Source organism: Tasmannia lanceolata, unplaced genomic scaffold (assembly GCF_043159265.1).
Source record: "Tasmannia lanceolata isolate RefF3 unplaced genomic scaffold, GAP_Taslan_0.1 ptg000013l, whole genome shotgun sequence".
NCBI classification, from domain to species: domain Eukaryota; kingdom Viridiplantae; phylum Streptophyta; class Magnoliopsida; order Canellales; family Winteraceae; genus Tasmannia; species Tasmannia lanceolata.
In genome coordinates, this window is record NW_027518690.1 from 42,920,410 (window position 1) to 42,940,452 (window position 20,043).

At 37.9% G+C, this 20,043-nt stretch overlaps 2 long non-coding RNA genes across 2 annotated transcripts; both read right to left on the minus strand.

Moving 5' to 3' along the window:
• Positions 1 to 1,579: 1,579 nt before the first annotated feature.
• On the minus strand, positions 1,580 to 19,713 carry LOC143889200 (uncharacterized). The gene is made up of 4 exons (XR_013254785.1): positions 19,548 to 19,713; positions 15,252 to 15,346; positions 2,644 to 2,902; positions 1,580 to 2,540 (listed from the first exon to the last, which is right to left on the minus strand). It is a non-coding gene; the product is annotated as an uncharacterized LOC143889200 (long non-coding RNA).
• Positions 18,312 to 19,420, minus strand: LOC143889201 (uncharacterized). Its single transcript, XR_013254786.1, has 2 exons — positions 18,652 to 19,420; positions 18,312 to 18,510 (listed from the first exon to the last, which is right to left on the minus strand). It is a non-coding gene; the product is annotated as an uncharacterized LOC143889201 (long non-coding RNA).
• Positions 19,714 to 20,043: the final 330 nt, after the last annotated feature.

The window sequence follows — 20,043 nt, forward strand, 5'->3', positions numbered from 1 at the left end:
TGATTGTTAGATGGTTGATCCTAACCCTCTATAGTTTTCACACTTAAAATCACTTTAGCGCAACAGCTCATCCACAACACTTAAAATAAGTTCTTACATTACCACACGGTCACAACACATTTACACGTGCATTATCAAGAAAAAGTCCGGTGGGCAGCCTCCATCATATCGGACATCCGCCAGGCTATATGCTGAAAGAGCGGGCCATGTAACAAAGGAGGGACTGAGGTGGACCCTCCCTCCTCTAGCAAGGGCTTAATTTTGGAGTTTTAATGGGATCCAGTGCATTTGTGCGGGTGTGATTGCACCTACTTCTTCCTTGGGTTTAAACCATAGGAGATGGAACACTCACAGCCGAACGAATCACCCAAGCAAGAATCACCCAAGCAAGAGAACAAACCCCCTCCTCCCTCCATGTTCCTCCGCCCGTGCCGATTCGCCAACTGGAAACTCCCGAACCCCTCATCATTTATCGGCCCATCATTCATCGGCGGAAGGTCAATCTGCCACCTCTCAAGATTCGTTTTCAGATCCTCCGTCGCAATTCTCCGCTCCTCCAAAACCGAACCATCCTCCTCTGTCGCTAAATCCAACTCATCCACACCCTTCTTCCCAGATCCCACCATTGGTGGAGGACCCACGCCGACGGAGTCGGACCACACCGACCTAACTTTCGCCATGACTTCCGACCTGTCCCCTGTGGGCCCAACAATGAGGAGAGAGGAAGAGAACGGAGAGAGAGGTGGAGGGAGTAAAGGTGGTTTTAGTGGAGGGGGGTTATGGTTTTAACCGTGGTTAGGTTTTGAATGACAGGTGGGGTTTGTCTAATTTGGTGGCTGTATTACAGCTAGCTTTGTAAGAACATTAAACTAACTAGCCGTTAATAAATTACAAGAAAACATAAAAAAATACGTGCTAAATAGCCTTCCAACTGTGACATTGGCTCAAGCTTAAGACTCTAATTATCTGTTTCTCATCAAGTTCAATACTTTTTTATTTACATTGAAAGAAAACTAGTCTTTATGGGTAAAAAGTAATAGAGCCCACATGTATACTAATCTCTAATCAAATAGTTGGGATAAGATGAATGGTCCAATAACCAAAAACCAATTGAGCCCATCTATAGTAACAAGTCGAGTGCTACTATTGGCTCCACATAAAGTGCATAACGACCACTAAATAATTGCTCCACATACATACTAATCAATAATCTACTAGTAGTAATTAGAATGGCATAACAAAATCAACCCTAATATACTGGTTTCATGTGACTTGTGAACTGCGAACCTGAACCGGGTCTTAGCAAACTGATCAACCAGGTAGCATAGTTCCTTTTTTTTGGTTAAGATACATTTTGTTTCTGAGACAAACCTCACATTTTTTATTCCATACAAGAACAGAAAATCTAAGGACCAAAAGCACTCTTATGGTGATATACTTCTGTTCATTACCAAGAACGAAGTCAAAAACTTCCTTGGCACCAAGACTATATGCAAGGACACTAATAAACAACAAAATAGATGAGAAAAAATAAGAATAAAAAACCAAAAACAAGGATTCACATCCCAAAAAACAGGGGTGCTACCTGTCTAAACCAGCTTGTTAGGAATTAACAACGCAGTAGAATGAATAACGATGCAAAACAAACGAAAGATTCATACACAGAACACACAGATTTACGTGGTTCACCCAACCTGTTTGGTTTGGGCTACGTCCACGGCAGAGCGACAAGCCAACGAATCCACTATTCTGAAGAAGAGATTACAAACCCTCACACCTCTGTAGGGCGTCTCCTGATATCACATCCTTTTTATATGGCGTTCTGAGACGCGTTACAATAAAGAGAAAAAATCGTAATTCATGAAAGTACGAAACTACCCCTAGTATAAAATATCCTAAAAATTTGAGTCGGGGGCTACCACCCCCGAACCCCCGCCTTCAAGCAGGGGGCTCCCAGCCCCTTGCAACCCCTTGGCCCGCTCAACGCCGAACGAGACCGCCGCAGTCGGGGGTAGAGTGTACAATACTTTCCAGATTAGACTGGGATCAGGCTTCACCAATAACAATCTCCCACTTGAAGACTGATATCTGCACTTCCACTGAATCGCTTCACTCCTCATGACTTATCACTCTGACATTCATCAATTATACATGAAGATCAATCAAAGTTGAGCAAAGGCCCAACTTTTCCCTGTCAATCTCTTTTGTCAACATATCTGCAGGATTTTTGCTGCCATCAATCTTGTCAAGCTTCAGCTGTTCATCCTCCAAAACTGACCGAATGAAGTGGTACCTCAACTGAATATGCTTAGTCCTCTAATGAAATGCTGAGTTCGTCGCTAGTTGAATAGCACTTTGACTGTCACTCCACAGTATGTTGTTCTCTTGCTTTCTACCCTACTCTTTCATAAATCTCTGAAGCCAAATCATCTCTTTGCTAGCCTCAGTAATAGCAACATATTCAGCTTCTGTTGATGAGAAAGCAACCTCTGCAGTCGGGGTAGAGTGTACAGTACTTTCCAGATTAGACTAAGATCAGGCTTCACCAATAAAACAGCTAATCAGCCAAATGAGACTCCGCAAAATTATGAATAAATATTTCCTGAAAACAATAAAAATGTACTAAATGAGAAAGTACTGCACCTCAAAACTAGAGCTCTCCCTCAAGATATCAACTAAGAATCTAAGGCTTCGGATGGGTTCAGACCATTCCATGAAAATTGGTTCCCCAAGACACACCTCTCTTGACGCAGACCCCACTGGTGGAAACCATTTCCCCTTGGCTTGTTACTGTAGTCCCTGTCGTTGCCGTCTTGTCCGCTTCCCCGTTCAAAAGTTCGGGCACCAAAGCGGCCCCTAGGAGCCTCTGTCTGATAACCACCCCTGCCTCGGGCCCTTCCTCCTGTCCAAACATTTTGAGTGCGGCAGATTTATGGAATCAGAGATGGGCAATGTGTCTCAAATAGTACATTTGTGAAAAATAAAGAGCACTTTTAGTAATTTCCCAGTGGCCAGAGGAACAAAAACAGACCATGTTAGAAAAAACTAGTGCTACTCCAATCATGTTAAACCATGAAAATTGATTGCTAAGTATTTTGCCATTTTGTCGACATTTCCAGAGCGCATCAGTAATGACAAAAAAACAAACCAAGTGCCCAGCTAGCTAGGAAATTGCTCATTCCATGTGCCCAGCAATGTATATTATAATACATTCCAAAAAGGACTTTTTAAATGCCCAAGCCCAGGAAGGTATATAATAAATTCCAGAAAGGAGTTGGTATTACCTTGAACTAATTATCTAGCACATGTGGAGTGTCGCATAAATTTCATAGGTCATGCACATACTTGAGAATGATTTTCATGTGGGAAAAAAATAACAAATCTATTGCCCGACCTAGGAAGATGCCCTCATTTCAAATATCCGCCCATGTAAGATTTGTTGTATGACTATAAGCTCCTAAAATAGTCCGTAATCAGCTAGATGAGAAAATGACTTCAAAGAGTGCTACGGTTAGCTGATACAGGATTAGTACGAATACAGAAAAACTACTTGCACAGTTGAAATTTGACATGGGTTTGTGTTGTATTTTTGAAATAGAAAGAACAAAACTTGGAAAATCCATGGCTAAGCTAAGAAAAGTTACCTGAACCAAGGTAAAATGTATCAAGAAAAGTATCCATTCAGGACGATTAAACCAAAAAAGCTTATTTCTAGGTTCTACAGCTGGAACCTCTGTAATTACAGTGCACGTACTTGAGAATGATTTTCACAAGACATATGTCGTGTTATTTTCCACAAGTTTGTTGTTGGATATACAGTATGCATCACTAGAAAGATCTAATTCAGTATGTGGTCAACGATGGGAATAACATAATTAATTACAGAAGTAAAAAAAGGGAATGAACAGTTTCAAGACCAGGTATGAAAACTTTCTACGTACCTGGTATAGCTTAGGCATATATTGAAGTTTTGGACAAATCTCATATTTTGAAACAAGTGGACCACGAATTATATTTTCTAACAAAAAGGGGATCTAAAACATGTTGGAAATTTGTTTCCATTTAGGTGGCCCATAATTGATGCACCTAAGATTTGGGAAATCTTAGACTTTTGTAAAGTGGGTTTTTGGCTACTAAAGATAACTCTCATTAAGAATCCTAAATTAGAAAGCGTGTTAGTGTACTTGGGAAACCAAATCATTCCCTCAAGCATATATACGTGTGTGTAGACACCCCATTTTGACCGAACCCTAAAAAAAAAAATCCTTTAAATAGGTGAATTTCATGTCCCAAAATCAGTCTTAACATAGGTCAAGGTCCCATTTAGGTTCCTCTAAAATTTCAGAAAAATCCGTCGCGGTTTGCATAGCAAATGAGAGGGGTAGGTAGTGTTGTGTGAATTTAGAGTTGCAGAAGGGGTGTGCATTATCCTGACCAGGAGGTGGCCTTGTGGGAATAAAGCGTGTGTATTTTGCAGTAGATGGGTGTCCCAGGGCAATTAAAAGAGCACGAATTTATTCTCTTAATTTTTATTTAACTCTTTTCCACGGGCCACCCAACCCATTTAAAACCAGGTTAAAATGTATTTAGAGGAGGGTTGTCCAGGACAACTTAAAGGGGCGCGAATTTATCTTTATTTTTACTAAGATTTTTCTTGTGGACCGCCTTTATCCATTCTAAATTAAGTTGAAATACTCATGAGAAGGGTGTACCCAGGATGAAAAGGGGGCAAAAATTATGGAAAAGTCTATAAATAGCAAGCAAGGCCTCTCATTTGGGATTTTTTAAGGGCACCCTAGCAGAGAGGAGAGGAAAGAAAATCGTGTGAAACCCTAACCCTCGATCCGTACTTCTTCTTCTCCGATCCATTCTTTCCGATGAATCTACCGGACTCCGGCTAGTTTTCCGCTGGATTTTTCTTCCTTACTTTGTTGCTTCAGTTCTCCTCTTCCTATTATCAATGTGAAGCTTTAGAATCTCATATCTGTTTCCATCTCAAACCTAAGCTTCTTCCTTTTCTTCTCCGATCATGTTTTTCCGATTAGAATTGGAGCATATGTTCCTTTATTGAAAGAGTTCTGCGTCAACATCTCGAAGCTCAGTCGCTTACAAGAGAACAAGAGAAGCTCAAAGGAGATTAGGCAAGCATCTTTAAAATTTTGATCAAAATCAAGAGCTCAATCCGCTTTTTCATTAGGTATTTTGATATTTCTGCTTCAAGATCTGTTTGCTTACATGAAAATTACATAGAAATATTTTGATCTAATTGTTTTGAAATTGAAAAGAATATTAGCTTATAGTGATATAGAACCCTGCTATGTGAGTTATTATTTAAGTCTATGATTTTATTTTATAATATTTAGGGAATAATAGTTGTATTTCTTTAAATCATTAGATAAAAGATGAGTCAAATGAAGAATGTTTCAAGAACTCCCTCAGTTTTTAGAGCAAGAAAGTTTGTGATTTTTGTGCTACTCTGATTTGAAAAGAATTCATGATAAAGTTCAGCTCATATATGTACAAGTCAGCCCTAGCTTCATCACAATTCTGTCCATCGTTTGGCCCCTGTTTGAGGCGCAAATCTGTCCCAAAGTTTAGCCCCGGTTTTATGCACATTACCCCATAACAGCCCCTGTTTTACCCCATAACAGCCCCTGTTATTACCCCAATTCAGTCCCATTTTTAAGCCACGAATCGGCCCCCGTTTTGTGCAGATTCTATCCACCAAATTTGTCCCATTTTCTGCATAAGTTTAACCCGCAACTTTGCCCTATTTTTGGCACAGTTCAGCTCAATGATTCAGCTTTGTTTTGGCATGATTTAGTTCATTAATGCATCCCTTGTCTTACATAGTTTAGTCCACAGCGTAGCTTTGTTTTGGCATAGTTCAGCTCAATGATTCTGTTTTTTTTTTTTTTTAGCACATTTTTGTTCATCAGTTCAGTTCTTACCTTGCTTTGTTATGTGCAGCCCCCGCTTCATTTGATAGTAGCAGCCCTTCATCTCATTTGATAGCAACAGCCCTTATACCCTTGATTTTGAAAGTCTAAACCTTGATAATGGCGATGCCCATAGCAGCCCCACCCTGTTTTCTTTCAATTCTTGCTTATGAGTTGGTGATGTTTCTATTAATTCTAGATGAATTTTGTGAGAATCTTTTTTTAGGAGTGGTAAGGACCTTTGATTATTAATGTTGGCAGTGTTTCTTATAATGGCACAAGCTTAGCTTATCTAATCGTTTGTCCCTAACAATTTTTAACCAAACTTCGTTTGAACATTGGGTTAAAATGCATGCCTCAACATGTGGCTATGATATTAGCATCATCCATGTTTCCATGTTTGCTTGAGTGTCATTTTGTTCATACAATGAAAGTGAATGTTTCTTTTATTTTACACTTTGTATGCTTAGAAAATATCCTTAAATGCTTGCTGTCCAGCCCGTTGTTTTTTTATTTTTAGATTTCTTAAGCTCAAAATTATCAAAAATAAAAACATCAAGATTGTATATCTAGTCGAGCCGGTCAGTTCGACATATGGCGGCCCAAATTTGGCCAACAGACGAGAGAGTTATGCCCGTTTAAAATTTTCAGTCCACAATGCTGTTTTTGTTCAAGTTTTTTTTAGAAATTATCGTGTCGAATAACTTTTGGGCTGCTTTTGATCGGAATTGTTCGAAACTGTCAACTGGAAAAATGTTTGTTATAATATCTCCTAAAACTGTCTTATTGAGCAAATTTTTCCATAAATGCTTTTTAATATGTCAAAAATGACTTGCAAGCTTCAGTTTTTCTGAAAAAACTGTCATTTCTGCAACAGCAGCTTGTTGGCCATTTTTAGGCCATTCCAGGTCTGTTTCGTCCGAAGGCATACAAAGAAAAAATGTTCTTCACAAGATTTTCTAATACTTTGTCCTTGAGTGAATTTTTCCAGAAGCGATGTTTTAAGTATCAAAACTGAGCCCGAACTTTCAGTTAAAACACTAATATGTCTTTTAATGGCGATGGATCGGAATAGGCTATTTTTCGGCTACTTCTGGCCAGATCCAAACGAACTGGTCAACTGAGAGAATGTCATTCATGCTGAGATCTACAATTTTGATTAGTAGAGTTTTTGATGGTTTTGATGTTTGAGGGGTCTAAAAGTCAGTGCAAAGTTACATTTTTCACATTATATGACATAACTGTTCCATTTCTTGAAAATCATGGACAATATGAGCTCTATTCAATTTTAATGATTGTTTGGGATGTTTTGAGCTTGGTAGCAAGTTTTAAATCATATATTGAATCATTCTCATGATTTATTTGGCATTTTTTACCATTTTTGGTGAAAATTACATGTTGGGTGGAAATTTCACCTTTTTTTTTTATAGATTGTTTCTAGCCTATATTGATTCTAATGCTTGTACTGGGATATGATGAGCATGCTAGCAAGTCACAAATCATATATTGATCAATTTTCAAGATTTACTTTATATTTTATAGCCTTATTAGCGAAAATTGCATGTTGTGCAGAGTGCTTTCAATGTTTTTTTTTTATCCTAAATGAGTGGAACCCGTGCTATATGTCAACCTAGACATCTAAACTTCTAGGATCGCTTCCAAATCATGTCTAGACCTTCCAAGTTCCATGAATCCCCTGCTACGAGACATGCTTAGTCTCATTAAGGTGTTTCTCCCTTGGAGACAAGCCTTGTCTCATTTAGAGAGTTTTCCCTTTATGAGGCTTACCTAGCCACATGTTAGAGTGGCCCCATCTTCTAGCGAGTCTTTGAGTCGTTTTTGCCCCTATTTCGGTAGTGTTAATAGCAAGTCTTTGGCTTATTTGCCTTCGTTGGTTCATTGGAACCATATAAACCCATACCTGGAACTCCCATTAAGAGAAAAATGGAACCCCCCGCAGTGTACAAAATGAACTTTCTCTTTTGGTAGTGCTATTAGAGAGTCCCTAACTCATTTGCACCCCTTCCTTTAGTGTTTTAGTTAGAAGTTTATCCTTTAGAGTTGTTATCATTCATCTTGGTTAGAGTCTAACTCAGTCTTATTAGAGCTTTGCTTATTTGGGATCTTAGATCATTTTCAGTGTTCTTGAGACGTTTGTTTACTTGTTTGTGGATTGTTACATCTTGTTTTGAGATGCTAGTTTGTTGGTTTGGGGTTTCCCCTTTACCCTAAGGGTTTTACCCTAGGGTGTTGCATTGTGTGTTCCCTTTGGCCTTTGACCAAAAGGGTGAAAACATTTAAAATTTTAAAATCCATAAACCATTGAAATCTTAAAATCACAAGAACATTGAAATTATTTAAAATCACAAAAACATTAGAAATTTGAAACCCAAAAACAATTGAATATTTTAAAATTCAAAAACATTGAAATATCTTAAAATTAAAAAACAGTTGAAAAATATAAAAAATCTTAAGTCATTTTGAAATGCTTTTGAGCTTTAGGAGCGTAGTAGGAGAGTTCGTTTCGAACTACGTTGGCTTGATCCTCTTCCACGAGGTACGTAGCGCAACTCGGGATCCATGTCCCAAGTCCAGCCAAACTTTGTAAATAAATATACTTTAACCCTTTTTCTTTAAAACCGTGTTTTCAAAAAGCTCTTCCTTTAGAGTTAGGAGTTTCTCCTAGATAGAGAGTTTCTTTTAGAGTTAGGGGATTTGTCCTTGATTTGTTGTGATTATTGTGTGCTTGTTTTAGAGTTAGGGGTTTGTCGTAGAGTTATAGGAGCGCCTCCGTCCAGTCAGTTGGCGATTAACATCGCCAATTGATGACTAGAATATGATACGTTAGTCAACCCTTTGTTTTCCTTAAGAAATACAGCCTAGTTACACATAGGTTGTAAGAACCACCTGCATTAGCTTAGGGCTAATCTGCATTTAGTTAGGGCATATAGGGTGTCTTTAAATCTACAATTCACTGGAATTTAAATAATCGTTCAAGTAGCTTTAATAACTAGTCCGGTCTTTTAGATCGAGTCTAAGATAGAGGTCTAGGTGTCTTAGGCATCATAGCTTAGAATAGGCGCGAAGAACTACGTTGCTCTGATTCTCGTGGAGGCGGGGATACGTAGGCTTCTTTGGGTGAACATCAGATCATCTAAAGACTCAGGCTTAAACATTAGAGTCTTAGGGTCTGTTGTTAGTACTTAGGGCTTGTGTTTGTATATCGATTTTTACATAGGATCATGATAGCGTGTGTTCATTTCCTTACTTACCTACTTGCTTAGTTGTAGCTCTTACCTGCTTAGCTGTAGTTCTCACATGCTTAGCTGTAATTCTCTATCTTTATTAGGTTACTGATTATTACCCTTTATTATCATCAACTGATGTTTGCTCATTGCGCAGGTTTACCTTCTTAACTATAGCGTTTTACTGCTTTTACTGCAATTGTTATCTGTCATTTACTGCTTTCTAGATGAGATGTGTTAGGATTTTATATTAGGCGCTATGTATTCGCCCCATTGTAGATAGGCGCTATGTGCACGCCGTAGGTTTTTATTACTGCAATTGTTATCTATCATTTACTGCTTTCTAGATGAGATGTGTTAGGATTTTATATTAGGCGCTATGTATTCGCCCCATTGTAGATAGGCGCTATGTGCACGCCATAGGTTTTTATTATTGCAATTGCTATCTATCATTTACTGCTTTCTAGATGAGATGTGTTAGGATTTTATATTAAGCGCTATGTATTCGCCCCAATGTAGATAGGCGCTATGTGTACGCCATAGGTTTTATTTCATTCTTCTATTATTTGCCTGGCATTTTTATTTGTTCCTTATTTCATTTACTATTCATGATCAACTGCTAATTTTAGATTTCCCTTCCTGTACAGACTTATACTTTAGCGGTAGCATGCATGTGTTCGTCCACCAGAACTTAGACATTTATTAGGCATGTCACTCATAACCTAGCTGTGCTTAGGCGACATATCTTTCATTTATTTTGTGCGTGATTACTATTTCATCCCCGAGTCATGCATGATTAGGTAGACGTTCACTCGGGAATATTTGTTCCCATTTCATATGATTTTCGCCCGAAACTCTTCGAGGTTACTAATAAATGGCATAAGAGACCAAGTGCTTGCACTCGGACGAATTGGGGGTGCTCTTCGGACCTTCTCCATTTGTAATCAGGCACGGACCTTTTGTATCTCTGGTTATCCGTTGCAGACAGAGCATTTATTTTAGCTCCATGGCGTATCCATGGATGGCGACTCTGAGTTATTTTTAGGTATATCTTGGTTTGGAGCCCTGGATCCCGATCAGGATGTATCTCATTCGTTTTGTATTGCCACTCATGCTATGCTGTGAGAGTGGCACCTGTTTCGAGAGTTCTTTGGTAGAGCGCTCTTTCATGTGGAGATCCAGAGGATGTAGGGACTCGTTTCCTCATCGTTCTCAGGATCGGGGTCCACAGTGTGTTGCTTAATGGGAGCAACCATTCTATTCATTCAAAAATTTGGGTTTAAGGTTTTCTCTGTCTGGTCCCGGATCTACCAAGGAACGGCCCATGATTCCATTGATCTGAGCATAAGGCTTGGATAGATCTGAAGACTACGTCAGAACCGAGTCTGTCGTGTTCGTTGTAGAGCGTCTTCAACCGTTAGATCTCGTGCATCATCAATCGCTTCTATCTGATCATCATGGCCGGAGGTAATGATCCTTTTCCACATAAGGTTAATTAAATTTCTAACAAAACCAGCTCATACAATGCATTATTTTTCTTAAAAATTGAAGTCACCTATGCTCCATATGTAGGTTATACAGAAATGTAGAATGATCTACTATAAGAGATTGAGAAGAAACACAATTCCAACCCCACCAAAGTGCAGCTTTCCTGTATTCCGTGACATATAAGAAAGCTAATGAGTTTCAAATTAAAATTATCAAATCATACTTTTTACTCAAAGTATGCCGAAAATCAATAAACATAAAAGTAGGTGATTTGCTAGGGACCATTGCAGAAGGCATTTCACAGATGGTCTGTCGCATGTCAGACCAGCCACCTCGTGAATGATGACAAAATCTGCTGAAAAGTGAGCCTATGTGGCTAGTCTGACATGCGACAAACCTTCTGTGAAATGCCTTTTGCGATGGTCCCTGGCAAATCCCTAAAAGTAAACATAACAACATGGTCGAAATTTTCTGTATCGCTCTGTTTTTGGGACTGTTGGAATTTTTATCACAAGATTCATAGGCAAATCATTGATATGCCAATCAATATTGATATTTTCGACATTGGCTATTTCATGAGATTGTAAAAAACTCAATCGGACAAGAGGTTATTTAATATGACACAACAATGATTTGTGTAGATATCCCAAGAATGGTTGAAATCTACTTAGAAAATGACCGAACAACAAACAAAAAACCAAAATCAAATGGAGACTATCAAAAATTATAACAAGGATGCAACTCAGGAGAGGTTCAATCAGTGTGTAGAGGATGAAGATCAAGGTTTTCATAATCATGAGTACAATATGCCTCTCATAGTAGAGAAGGAATCAGAAGATCTAACTAATAGAGTGGAAGCATACGAAAGGGATAATATAGATGAAAATGAAGTCAACTAAGATCTTGTAGACATCTTTTTCTTGATGGTCAATCAAATTAATAAAATCTGGCTGAAGATTTAACAAGCACAATCATAATGATGACCTTAAAAGATCTAAAAATAAAAAGGAAGCTTGCTATGATGATCATGTAATAAAAGATAATGGATATAGGTTTTGAGTTGGATCTTACTGACATTTCTAAAATCTCTAGACATAGGAATCCAGGGTGCTTAAAAGTTAAAATAATAGGTACATCATAGGTTGTGAAAGCAATATTTTATGACAGCATAGGTTGTGACAGAACAAAGTCGAGATCAAGTTTCCTCCAAGCATGAGGGTTTGTTGCGGGAGAATCATCATCCATGTGCAATATTGAAAGTGTGCTTATAATTTTGACGAAGTGTATCTCAATTTTTAGGTAGGAGATTTTATAAATAGTTTTAAGCAAGTGTAATTTGGCTTTGTATTAAACTTCTCTTAAGTGAACGAAAGTGGGGGTCTATCGCTTTAGTTTTGTGAAGGGTTAAAAACTTAAAATAACTGAAAAACGGCAAGGCCTCTTTATTGATAACTGGTACAATATGAGTTAGTGAGTTGGGAGTAATTTATTCATTTTTCTAATAGGGTAAAGAAGATTATAAGAATCTCACGAATTTTACAAGGACTTTGGGTTGGTTATACATGAAAGTTCAAAATATAGTCATTTAAAAAGAAATCAAAAGAGGGTTGCTAGCAAGACGGGATTCCGTGCTGAAAAAAAGCACAAGATCTTCTATCGTGACACCTGTGCATAAAACTAAAAAAGTGGGGCGCGTATCTTGACTCCACACTTGGCCATATTTACCCCGTTTCTGTTTTCGGGAAGGGATCCCGTTTTTAAAGTGTTTTCCAATTCAAAATATAGGCTCTACATTTGTTTCAAGCCTCTTAATACTTGACAATATCAAGGGCTAGGGTTGGTTTCAGGATCAAAATAGTCTCCTCTTGTTCTCTCTCTTTTATTTTTCGTCAAACCCATTTTTGGGTCTGGATTTTCAGAAATCTCTCTTTCTTTTTCTGTAAAACTCTATTTTGGGTTTGTCACAACCCAAAATCCTAAAATCTCTCTCATACTCTCTGTCTCCAATCTCTCTCTTTATTCCTGATTTGCGTTTTGGGCAAATATGCCGTAAATCTCCTCATTTCTAACACCTCTCTTGAAAATCCCTCTCTTGTCCCTCAAATCCCTCTCATTTCTCCCTCCTCACTTGCGCACATCTTGCGCAACTTTTCTTTGTCAAAATCAAACAAAAGAAAAAGAAAAATCTATTCCATGCGCAAACCCTCTGTTTTGGGTTTGCCGTAAACCCATTTTTGCACCATCTATTCCTCCCTTTCTTTCTCTTTTAATCTTAAATCTCAACCCAACACTCTCACTCTTTCCTTTCTTTCCCTTTTGAATTCATTTGTTAAGAAATCTTCTTCCCAAATCCCTTTTTGTCTCTCCACTCAAAACTCCCAATCTCAACTCACAATCCCAAAACCCATGGACCATAATTTCTCACCACCATCCCGTTTGGGAAGGCCAAATGGATCCCAATACACCCAATCTCAACTCCAAATCTTTGTTTTTTTTCTCTCTTTTCTATATTGTTTGGCTTCTATGCCTTTGTAATTGTGTAGACCAAAAGAAAAAAAAAATTGTCTTATATTGTTCTCTTATTCTTGTCTTGATGTCTTCTCTTTGTTTTTCTCTTTTTCTTTCTTTGCTTTCATGGCCTTTGGGTTGTTCTTCAAGGTACACCCCAAGTCTTCGATGAAATGTCCAAGGGAGGTGTGGTACCTTGATTGTCTTTGTTTCTTTGTAAGTTGAAGGTATTCGAACTTCAACTTGAGGGGGAGTGTTCTCATGTAGTTCTTTGTTTCTTTTCTTTCGAGGGAGTATTGTTATTTCTCTTGATGTTGTTCTCTTTGTTGTCTTCTCTTGAGGAGAAGTGTTAGTGTTGTCTTCTCGAGGGAGTATTGTCTTGTTTACATGTCTAGTTTTCGTGTCTCTTCGGGTTGTCCGGCTTTATGCCATATCTCTTCGTTCTGCTTTGATATTGTCCTCCTTGTCTTTTCATCTCTGGGCGCATGTAGTTTCACCCGAGGAGGAGTGTTGTTGTGCTTCCTAATTAGTCTTTGTCTTCTCAGCTTTATGCTTTGTGCCCTCTTTTCCGAGCGATAGCTTCCATATCCATCGTTGGTCGGCTCTCTTATAGGCGACGATCTTTTCCTGCTGACCTCTTTTTCAGGGCGATGGTTTTCCCATCGTTGTCGGCTCTTTTCAGGCGACAATGTTCATACCGTCGACCAAGTCTACAGACGATGGTGTCCCCATCGTTGTTTGATTTATCTTCTCCCTTTTTTTCTCCTTGTCTTCAAGCAACGATGTTCATGCCGTCGACCTAGTCTTCAGACGATGGTTTTCCCATCATTGTTTGGTTTCTCTCTCTCTCTCTCTCTCTCTCTCTCTCTCTCTCTCTCTCTCTCCAGGTGATGATTTTTCCATTGACCTTGTCTCCGATGGTTTCCCCATTGGTTGTTATCCTCTTCACTTGGCGTTGTGCTGCTTCGTCGATGTTCGTTGTGCGTACCTTTAATGTGCCCCATTTTGCTTTGCTGGATCGTAGTTGTTCCTGCCATGGAGCCTCTATTGCTTATGATATGCTGATCTGTTCGCCGTGCTCTCATTCAAGGGGAGGCCATGTTTGATCACTCTCGTTGGTGTTCTACTTCAAAGGAGCGCTCTTTTTTATGGCCATTGATGTCGATGCTGTTTATTGTGGCCGCTGCTGTCTTTTTTACTATTATGCTCTCATTATGTATTCACCACACCAGCTTGAGGAGTCTTGTACCAAGCTGGATGTGTGTATGGGCTTATTGTACTTTTAGTTGTTGTTGTAGTTCTTTGTAGCAAGCTGTAGCTTTATAGTATACCCTACACTTCAAATCCGAGATTAACAAGACTTAACTAATCTTAGCTTCCCTAAGCTACCACTAACCCATATTAACAAATGTAAAATGACTAGCACAATTCCAAAAACAAAACACTAAGTCCCTAGGCCATTAACTCCCACAAACGAGATTTCCAATGTGGCCAAGTCTGCGTTCTAAGCTATCAATGTAGAAGTAAATTAGTTCTAAAAAAAAAAATCATGTGGATAGGTGGTCAAGTGGTAAGCAGTCAAGCCTAGATTTCCAACAATATTGCTAAGTTATATATATTTTAGTGGCTAAAAAATCTTCAATAATTAATTAATTGAGAAAACTTAGTAAAACAGGCTGATGCAAGAACACAAACAATTAAAAAAAATGTGGGTGGGAGATGGAAGAACTCTCCTTGTTTGGCAGAAAAAATGAAAAACGAATTGAATTGATAGGCCAAGGACAATAATACAGTGTGAAGAGACATGGGCAGGTAGGCCATAAGGATAACGTAGGAGAAGCTTATGAATGGGGCTCACACGTAGACCACCAAGAGTGTGAGGCACACTAATAACTCTGAAATATGTTACATGCTACCCGTAGGCATCTATAAATAGGCGAATCTTCAATGGGTTTGGGGCCATCTGAAATGTGTTACATGCTATTCGTCTTTACATTCAATGTATTTTTTTTATAATATTTGCACCTATATGCAGACACATAAAAAACCTATATAATCTAGAGAAACTTACATGTATAGGGAGCGTCCATCTGAGATTGGATCGAATAGGTCTTGACCTCCTCTCTCAGTTTCGAATGACATCATGCAAGCCTATATTGACTCCAGCTGAAATGATTCGGAAGCAGAGTGCAAATGAAGGAGACAAAATAATATAAAGAATTTACATTTATATATAAGGTATTCAATAACTAAAGGTGGCAGTTCTCTCCCGAAATGGATTTTTGTGAAATTGGCTAGACATTCATACAAAAAGAAAAAAATAAAGTATGTATCTATCAATTCCTTTTTCATGCAAAAAATAGGGCTGGCTATCCCTTATCCAAAGATAAGCAAAAGTTTTAAAATTTATATTTTGAGGCCATATTTCCCACACTCTGCCCTTTAACATTCAACTATCTAAGGAAGAATTTCAATGTAGGATGAGAATGCATACTTATAAATAGCACCCTCAACTTCATTAAAACTAATTAAAATAGCTTACATCTTTCCAAAATTGATTTCTTCTTCTGTTTTCATAGGAAAGGAAAAAAAAAGCAAACAAACAAACAAATTAAAAGAACTAAAATGCATGCCAATCAATAACACCCTCAATTTCATTAAACTATAAAAATGCCTTGCATCTTTTCATTATGGATTTCCTTTATTTTAATAGGAGAAAAGAAATTCCAAGAAAGAAACAAACACATTAAAATATTAATTTCTCTATCTAATTTTGTAACAAACATTACTACTATGTTATAACCATAGTTAGCAAAACGTGATAGGTCAAAAATACGGTACGGGAAAAATACTTACAACCAATTTGGAATAAACAGTATACTCTCTCTCTCTCTCTCTCTCTCTCTCTCTTCATCAAGAGTCATCTCCTTCCTTTTCGCTCTTATTAGAAATTAAGGTTTCTTGTTCATACTTTGCTTGATTTTCTCCCTCGGATTTCCAAAAAAAAAAAAAAACGAAGAAAAAAAGAAGGAGGAGGTTCTTTTGCCCCTGAACCTCTTCTTTGTATTTTAGTCTTGTGTAGTCATCACACAAGTGGCTCCTTTGAAATCCCGTTCTCCCTTTCTCTGCAGATGGCATTTGGGGTGGAGGAGAAAACAAGAACAGCAGAAAAATAGTTCGAGAAGCAGACAGAGTTGACTAGAGAGATTTTATTACTTAACAGAAATCCGTCACCGAAATGTTGTCAAGCTTTACGGGTTTTGTTCCAGACCATGCATGTTTCTCATCTATGAGTATATGGAAAGAGGAAATTTGGCTAATATACTAAGCAGTGAGGAAGGGGCAATAGAGTTCTATTGGGTGAAGAGGGTTAATATTATTAAAGCTGTGGCAAATTCTGTATCATACATGCACCATGATTGCGACCCGCCAATGGTTCATCTTGATATCTCTTGCAAAAATGTTTTATTGGATTCAGAATTTGAGGCTCATGTATCTGATTTTGGTACTGCTAGACTTCCGATGCCCAATTCATCCAATGGGAAAGAACTTGCAGGCACTTGTGGATATGTTGCTCCAGGTTAGTTCCTCATATATCGTGCCTACTTTATTGTTGCAGTATAATTGCTTTGAAAATTGCTCCTTATTTGGTTTTTATGTTACTACTAAAAAAGGCACGTGCATTTGCAGGTGCGACTAAGAGTTTTAGCAAACAAGATAATACTGCATATGAATTTTAATTCATACTATGCTAACATAACAATTGCTATGGAGCCCACTTGGAAACTTCTGAAAAGCAAGACAAAAAGAAGCCTAAGATGAAGATGCTCCGAGCATGAGGTACCACAAATGCGTAGTTGCATATCAATTGATTGATGAAGTGGTAGAAGAGCAATGACTAATAGCAAGGCTCCCTAAAATGGGTGTAAAAATAAAATGAGCATAAAAGTTGTTTTACAAACCTTAAAAATGGGCATAAAATTTGTTTTACGTACAATTTTGCGTGGAAAGAAAAGGTAAAAAGATAAAAGTCTCTTTATGATCAGTTTGGTTAAAAAAAGCACACGCATAAAAAAGGCAGTACCCACCAAAATGAATATAATGGAAATTCTAGAGATATACAACTCAAAATAGGAGCAAATTGAGAGTACTTTTTGTGCAAAAAGAATATCTTAGAAATATTTTGTTGATTATTTTTTTAATGGCAAATAAATTTTTGTTGATTATTTTCCACATGTTTTGATGCATAAAATGAATTATTTCATTTCCATCTACTTAAGATTTTCTGAAAAAAGGTACAAGCAACACTTATATGGGCGCACATTCACATGGAAAAGGAACTATTAAAAAAACGTAGACTTTAGGGATGATATCCAATAACTATTCATTTCAAAACACCAGGCACGAGAAAAAGAAAATTCTGAGAAATAGGACATGATAAAAAGAATATTCCCAGAAACATGATAAGAGAATTGTAGAAAAACATAAGGAGGTAATCTCAGCATCATTTAGCAAATCAGTGTCATGTTGCCAAAAACAAAGGTACGCCAACTTGAAATTGTTAATTGTTAAGATGACCGCATCCATCACCTAGCAGTATCTTTTGACAGCGTGTGAACCTGATTGTTTTAGATGACTGTAAGAAAAATCTGACTTAGCAATCAATCAATCGCAAATTTTCACTGTTTTGGGGTCATGATTTGATTAGGACTATGTCGAAGTATTCTGAGAAATCAGCCACATTGTGCGTGAGAGAGAGAGAGAGAGAGAGAGAGAGGAAACGATGGAGATGGAGTAAGAAAGAGTTTGAGAGAGTGCCTGAGAAAATAAAAGACCATACACCTTAGCTTGACATCACTATGGATATGCCCATGTCAATGGAAGTATATGCTATCTTCATAAGATGGCAAGCAAGAACCCTCAGCCATGAATGGCATGAGCACCAATAGACAACAAATGAGCAATGTGCCCTGATCACACCATCCAACAGAAATTGTCAAATGCTGACTCAATTTTCTCCTATGTTGTCAGTTGGACTCTGATGTATTGTAGGCATAATTGATTCCCTTGAATATATTCTTGCACATCAATGAAACCCAACATTAAACTAAACAATGAAAAATCACTCAAATAACACGGCAAGCAAATGTAATATTCATTTAGACAATAACAAGGGAAGTCGAAATCCATTAGAATATTATATGAATGCCTATCGCATATCTCCTAAGCCTAGAACATGGCCTACCATGTTTATACACAGTCAGAAAACTTGCAAGAGGAACACCATGTAGATAAAATATTTTAACAATCTTCAGTTGCTTCATTAGTACCTCTCAAGTGAGAAACATAAGGCATTAACCATTGCTTGTTGCTTAACTAACGTAAAATCTGCATTAGTAGATTGCAACATGTGAATCTACTAACTTATTCAATCAGGAATATGCTTGACAACATGTTTGACAACAGAATACCAATAGCTTATCAAAAAAGCAACATGAAAGACTTGTCAAAAACTATTTGGTCATCCATTTCATCAAAATCCAAGTCAATTCTGCCCCACAGTTCGACACTATCATTAATTGCATACAATAAAATCCACTTTCTTCGTCTAAACCACCCAATGAATAATCATCACATTCCAAGAAATCATCACAACCTTTGCTTAAAATCCATTTCCTCTCTCTAAACCACCGCATTCCACATTTTCATCAATTGCATACAATAAAATCAATTTACTCTCTCCAAACCACAGTTCCACACTTTCATCAAATGCATACAATAAAATCCATTTTCTTTGTCTAAACCACACCAAAAATAATCTATCACATTCCAAGAAATCATCGCAATCACTGCATTCCAAGAGACAGCGTCTCTCGGGAATTGCATCAAACTGTTTCCGAGCACTCTAGCCCCAGTGCTCTGTATCTCGCCCCACTTTGCATAAACACTAATCATAACATTCCAAGAAATAAATTCTTTTTGCGGCATTCTGTCAAACAGCCAATATGCAGTTCCCAATCCAAATCTAATATGCTTTACCTACAATGATTTAAAAGAAATTTAAATAGATGAGTACTTTCTCCCTGACCATGCCCCTGATATGGGCTCAAATTCCACATTAATCACGATCTTCAGCAATGTGAACGACAGGAATGTAAATTCATCAGAAAAAGACAACAATGCATGAAGGCGAATTCTCTGCATGCTATCTCCAACGTAGATAAAACAGAACGAAAAAGGCAATACCTCTCTAACAAACTGGAATCCTAAGTTCCCAACAAAACCATCAATACAAGATATGAAACCAAGAGATCCATCAATCTAAAACAAAGGAAGATAAACAAAAAGGAAAAACGGAAAAGCTTACCGGAGAGGAAGCTTAAATCAGAAGTGGGCATCGTCCGATAAATGCAGATGAGCCCCAAAACGAACCCAGGAAGGACAGTGGAGGAAAAGAACAAACTTCAACCGACACGAAGCATCGTTTCGATGGGAGGTGTTGCTTGACGACAAGAGAGCAACAGGTGCAAAGAGGCTACAGTGATTTTTGGACGGATCTTCAGGGGTAAGGAATGAGATGAAAAGACAAAAATACCACAGGTAGCTGGGATGGTCTTTATGGAATAAACGATCTTTATGAAATAATAGAGAATCTAAGGGCCAGTGGAAGTAACACCTGGCGGATACAATAGGCATTTTTAAGGAAGACGCAGACGAAATTTCACTGGTTTTTGCTTTTAGAATAGTAAAGGATTTGGTTCACTCACCTAAGGTCAAAATGTTTTAGACCATTGTTGTGCTTGGCCCTACCTTAGCCAAGCACACCAATGGTGAGTCCTAAGACCTTGTTTGTTTTGGATTTT